We start from the raw sequence: 6,000 nt of genomic DNA, 5'->3' as shown, positions 1-6,000 counted from the left end.
GAGAGCAGGGGACAGAGCTGGGGGGATTTTCGATGGGATAGTTTTCCATTGGAAAATGCTGAGTCATTGGAAGTGAGACATTCTGCAGGAATGTTTCAATAATGACAAATATTTCTAAGGGCACCCAGTGGGTTTCCTGCCAGCTTGCCCACCCGCCTCCTCAGCAACCTGCCTGGTGCTGCGGGGGAGCTGGCACATGCAGGGCTCCTGGCTCCCCAGAGCTTGCCCGGGAGCCTGCAGAGCACGGTGCTTTTCAATGGCACTGAAACGTTCCCACTGCGGGGTTGTTCAAGTTCCCAAAACAAAATATGGAAATGGCCCCAGTTTGGCCGTTGCGGATGAATTTGTTTTCCAAAACCTCAGCAGTTTCTGCAGCAGTGAACTTCACCTTCCCCACAGCGTTAGGGCTTATCTACACTGAACGGCAGCGGGAAGACACTGACTACGCCGACGGGAGGGGTTCTCCATGGGTGTAGGCGACCCACCTCCTGAGACTTTGCGCTGTCTACACCAGGGGTTAGTTTGGTGTGACTGTGTCACTCGGGGGTGTGGGTTTTTCACACCCCTGAGCAGCATAGTTATACTGACCTAATGTAGGCCAGGCCTTAGAGTGCAGGGGCTGTGGCAGGATACAGCTGGTGTGTCAGTGTCTGCGGCCTGGTCTACACTAAAAGGTTAGGTCTAGCTGGCTATGTTGCTCAGGGATGTAAAAAGTTCACATCCCTGAGCGACACAGTTAAACCAACCTCGCCCCCAATGTAGACAGTGCCACAGGCGCCAACTTTCCTTGGCGCCGGTGGGTGCTCGCGCCCCCCGGGCCCGCCCCAACTCCACCCTGACTCTGCCCCCTCTCTGCCCCTATTGGACCCTCCCCAAATCCCCACCCTAGCCCCGCCTCTTCCCCAAGCGCGCCGCGTTCCTCCTCCTCCCCCCTCCCTCCCAGCACTTGTCACGCGAAACAGTTGTTTCACAGCGCAAGCACTGAGGGGGAAGCAGGAGAAGCAGGATGCGGCGGTGTGATCAGGGGAGGAGGCAAAGGCGGAGGTGAGCTGGGGCGGGCGGGGGGGCGGTCTGGGAGCAGCCGGTGGGTGCAGAGCACCCACCAATTTTTCCCCGTGGGTGCTCCAGCCCTGGAGAATTCTCCCATCCACCTAGCTGCCTCTCTCGGGGAGGTGGATTACCTGCGCTGACGGGAGAACCCCTGTTGGCATAGGGAGTGTCTACGCTGCAGCGCTACAACCTTCTTTACACAGAACTTGCTGGGTTTAACTAACATTGGTATTTAATTTAACCAGTCCAAACCCTGGGATGGAGGCACTGCCATCACTTTACAAACAGTCTTTATCCATTTAGCTTATAAGCCCATCCAGGGTTCACACAGGGGTTTGTACCAATTCAAGGAAATGGATGTAAAACCAGGTACAGTAAAACTGGTGCAGCCTGTGTGCATAGGGCAGGACTGCAAAGGGGCCAAGGTGCTGCGGGTCCTCCCCTGGGAACTGCTCACAGTTTGGTTGCTGATTGTTCCCCTCTTTAATATTTACACAAGCCTGGGAATGGCCACTGGCCGGTGACAAAGTGTCAGCAGCTGAGATCCATTTCACACCTAGACACTGCCAGGGCCGGCTCTAGGCACCAGCGTTCCAAGCATGTGCTTGGGGCGGCCCTTCTCAAGGGGCGGCATTCCAGCTCTGTGGGAGTGGCACTTTTCAAGGGGCGGCACTCCAAATTTTTTTTTTTTTTTTTTGCTTGGGGCAGCAAAAAACCTGGAGCCAGTCCTGGACACTGCAGCCCTCAGTCCTGCCTCCCTGGTGCATCCAGAGGAGCAGGCCAGCCTGGGGCTGAGACACCCTGGGAGCTCGCCTGCCTCCCTCTCACGGCCTCTGCTATGGCAGCAGCACCATTCTCAGCTCCCCACTTGCTCAGGGGACAGCCAAGGGCAGGCACGGTGCCTGCTCCTCAGACATGCCCACAGCTTCCCCATGCATCAAGTGCCTCCCACGCTTATAAAACACTCCACTGACTTGCCCCAGCTCCTTGTTGCCCCCGTCCTTCCCCCTTGAGCCCTCCTCGCCTCTGCCACAGGAGCTGTCTGTCCCTTACCGGGATCTGGACAGGCTTGGTCTCAGAGCTGTCCCTGCAGCTCTTGCTCTCTGGCTCCAGGAGGGCCTGGCAGGGCTGGTGCAAGGATATTTCGTGCCCTAGGCGAAACTTCCACCTTGCGCCCTCCCCCCTCCCCGAGCCCTGAGGCAGCTCCCCAACCCCCCACCCTGAGGCACCCCCCCGAGGCAGCTCCCCACCCCCCTTCCGCCCTGAGGTGCCCCCCCGTGGCAGCTCCCCCCCCCGGCCCGGGGAGCCGTGCAGCAGCTCCCCACCCCCGCTGACCTCTGCTCCGCCCCCCCCGCCCTAAACCTTCCCCGTGGCAGCTCCCCACCCCCCCTCCGCCCTGAGGCGTCTCCCCCATGGCAGCTCCCCCCCCGCCCAGGGAGCCGTGCAGCAGCTCCCCACCCCAGCTCACCTCTGCTCCGCCTCCTCCCCGAGCACACTGTCGCTGCTCCACTTCTCCTGCCTCCCAGGCTTGCGGCGCCAATCAGCTGTTTGGTGCCGCAAGCCTGGGAGGGAGAGAAGCAGAGCGGGGCGGCATGCTCAGGGGAGAAGGCGGAGCAGAGGTGAGCTGGGGCGGGGAGTTCCCCTGCGTGCCGCCCCCCCTTTACTTGCTGCAGGCGACCCTCCCTGCGCCCCCCTGCCACAGCTCTCTCCGCCTAAATGCCGACAACGACCGGGGCGGCCAAAGATCCGGCCGCCGCGGTCGCCGCCGAAGAAAATGCCGTCCCCCAAATGCTAGTGCCCTAGGCGACCACCTAGGTCGCCTAATAGGTTGCACCGGCCCTGGGGCCTGGTCAGTGCATGTGGGTTCATCAGTGCTTGTGTTTACACTGGTCACAGACATTTTTAATGTCTCATTTATGCCACATGTCCTGGCCTCCTGCTGGTGTTTCAGCTCAGGGATTTTCCTTACATTGAATCCTGCTTCATCTCAGGCCTGTAACTGGCTCCCAGAGGCAGACAAGGTGCACAAAAGACACTGGTGTAAATCAAAGGCCAAACTCAAGGGGATTATTGAGGCCTCAGCTCTTCAGCTGCCCAGGACATTTCAGATCCCCTCAGTCCTTCCCCCAGCCCTGTGCCTCCCTCTCCCTCGCTGTTATTTCTGTCACTAATCTGTAGCTGAACGGTTTCCTCTGTGAGGCAGATAGGGGCTACCAGGAAGTATGAGCCCAGACCTGGCCCTGCTGAGGTCAATGGTGAACATCCCCCTGACTGGAGCAGGGCCCATCACATTGCACAGCCTGGCTGTGCCCTCCCCGCTCCCCTCGATTTCTGCCCGTCCAGGGAGAGAGGAGCTCAGTGAGGCCAGGTGAGAACTTGCTGGAGTATTTCTTGGGGGAGAATGAAGAAAGGCTGTGCACTGGGGAACCCGCCCTTTGCAAAGGGAGCAAACGAGGACAGAGGGAAAGCAGCTAAGCCTAAGGCCATGGAGACAAATTCCTGCCTGAAGAGGCTCCCCTGGCTGCCACCTCCCCTTTCATGAGAAACAGCCCTCGCGCTGCGGGGAGCAGAGCAGGAAGTGGCCAGGGCAGGAGGCACACTATTGGCCCAAAGGCAAGTAAACAAGGGGAGCGATTGAGGAAGTTTGCACCTCCTTCGCGTGTGTCTCTGCCGAAGTCCAAAGGGGGAGGGGCTTCCAAAGGACACTGGAAGAACTCCAGTGATGTTATCTGCCCCCACAGAACGAGATTAGCTGAGAGGGGGAGTTGTTGTTTACAAGCACAGCAAACTGCCAAGGCAGGCAGTGGTGAAGTGGTTAGAGCAGGGGAACAGGGACATCTCAGGTCTGTTGCTGACTCTGCTGCTGTGTGAGTTGAGACAAGTCATGTGACTGCTCCGTGCCTCAGTTTCCCCAGACTGTAAACATATCCATCTTTTTACAGTTCTGCAGAATCCTTTGTATAAGAGCAAAGCTCTATTATGTTACTGTCAGCATTACTGGGAAGGCTGCTGCCATGAATGTGTGTGAGTATGTGTGCAAGTATGTGTGTGTGCACATGTGTGCTGCCCGCATATACATCAGCTATGTGTACATAGTGCAGCAGAGATCCTCCAGCCAGAGCTGAAGATCGCGTGTAGCACTCACCATTGTTTGGCATCTTTGCTCCAAAATCAAAACAGGAAAAAGGAAGCATAAAATATCTGGTTCCAGAGAAGCTGATGAGCACTTGTGACACGTCCACACTGGCCCTGAGGGTAAATAACTTCTCAGTGGCTGTTGGGCTCTATGTGGGCTGAGGCTCCATATACCCTCTGTGAGAGGAGCAACCCCCCAGGCCTTTCACACCATTAATCTCCAACCAGCGCTCTTGCATTTTATTACGTTTCTAATGTTGTGCAGTTAGGATGCAGAAGCTGCAATCAGGGGCTTTTGATGCTTCCATTTTTCATCCTGTGGAAACCAAAATCCCTTCTTATCAGTCATAAATTTCAACCTCAAATGGCGAGTGGGACTAGGGTGGTGCTAGGTCTGGTGCTGGGGGACTCCCCATCTGACTGAAATCAGTGGCACTCAATGGAGCTGGACCGGCCAAGTGCAGTAGAGGTCATTGGCCAGGTTACTCCCAGCTATGTCAGGACGCATCTCACAAACCTCCTGCCCCCAAGTTCCCTTTGGCGACCTCCTGTGCCACAATATTCAGCCAGGCCTCTGTGAGGAGGGGGAGATATTCTGTTATGCTGCCCCCTGCCCCACAGCTGTGGAGGGTCCAGGCCCCAGTGGGAAGGAGCAAAACGTGGGGAGCCCATTTGAGGGAGGACATGCCTCTGCCTCATCACAGTGCCCAGCTTCCAGGGTGGAAGAAAGGAGCATGTGGATCACCTGGCCAGGCCCCTCATGCAGGCACCAGCAGTCTTCAGAGCAGCCTCCCTGCCTTGCTGATGCTTGGAGGGGGCATCTCCCCCCCCCCACACACACACACACACACACACGCCCTCCCTAGTTCATTCCTTTGATCACTGGCTGTTAGTGCAGATGGGGAGGGGGGAGTTTGCAGGAATGTTTAGGGAGTGGCTGCTCCACTCTTCACCAGAGAACAAGGGGATTCACACACAAACCAGGGTTGCCTCACTGCCATGTGACTAGGTGACCAATCACATCCCCACCACACCAATGCCACAAGTTCACAGCCAAATGCAGTCCAGTGAGCAGGAAGAACCACAGGATCTGAGTTGGGTCCTGAACCTGAAAAGAAGCCAAATTAGTGTAGTGACTTGTGTGCAAGAATTCCGTCGGCTCCGTTCAGAACCATCAGTTCTGGCAACAAACCCAAGCTGCATTACCCAAAATGGCAAGATTTTTGGTGCTCTCAAAGAACGTGACCCAAGCTTTTCTCTTCGTACTGCAACAAATCAGGTGCTAAACACCTAGCCAGACAGACAGGAAGGGTCTGTTGCTGATGATGATGATGATGATTAGATTTGTAGTGTGGTAGCAACTACAGGCCAGTCAGTTTGACATCCATTGTGCTGGGAGCTGTACAAACACAGAAAATAATGGTCACTGCCCCAAAGAGCTTACATGCTAAATGACCATCTATAACTGGGGGATGAGATCAGGAGGCAGGGCACAAGAGACAGGGTGACCAAATTAATAGGATGTGGGTGATTATCCTCCTACTGGGAGGAGGGATCCCAAGACTGATATACTTGCCTGGGTGTTATCAGGATGCAGTTTTCTGTGTTCTTTAGGGACAAGGTGAGTCTTGGCCTGGATTGCGATGGAGGGGAGGCAAGGGAATGGTGGGAAATGTGTCTTTCCATTTTAAACACTATGGCAGCTGTGGCCTCTTCACCAGGGAAATGGTCACCAACTAGAGCTGCCAATTGTGGTTGGATGCAGGGCCAACGAGAAGCGGGGGGGGGGGGGAGGGAAGCCGGTATAAATTACCG

The sequence above is a fragment of the Chrysemys picta genome, chromosome 23 (assembly GCF_011386835.1).
Source record: "Chrysemys picta bellii isolate R12L10 chromosome 23, ASM1138683v2, whole genome shotgun sequence".
Lineage (NCBI taxonomy): Eukaryota > Metazoa > Chordata > Testudines > Emydidae > Chrysemys > Chrysemys picta.
The sequence above is the reverse complement of the archived record's forward strand: the minus strand, read 5'-3'. Positions refer to the sequence as shown.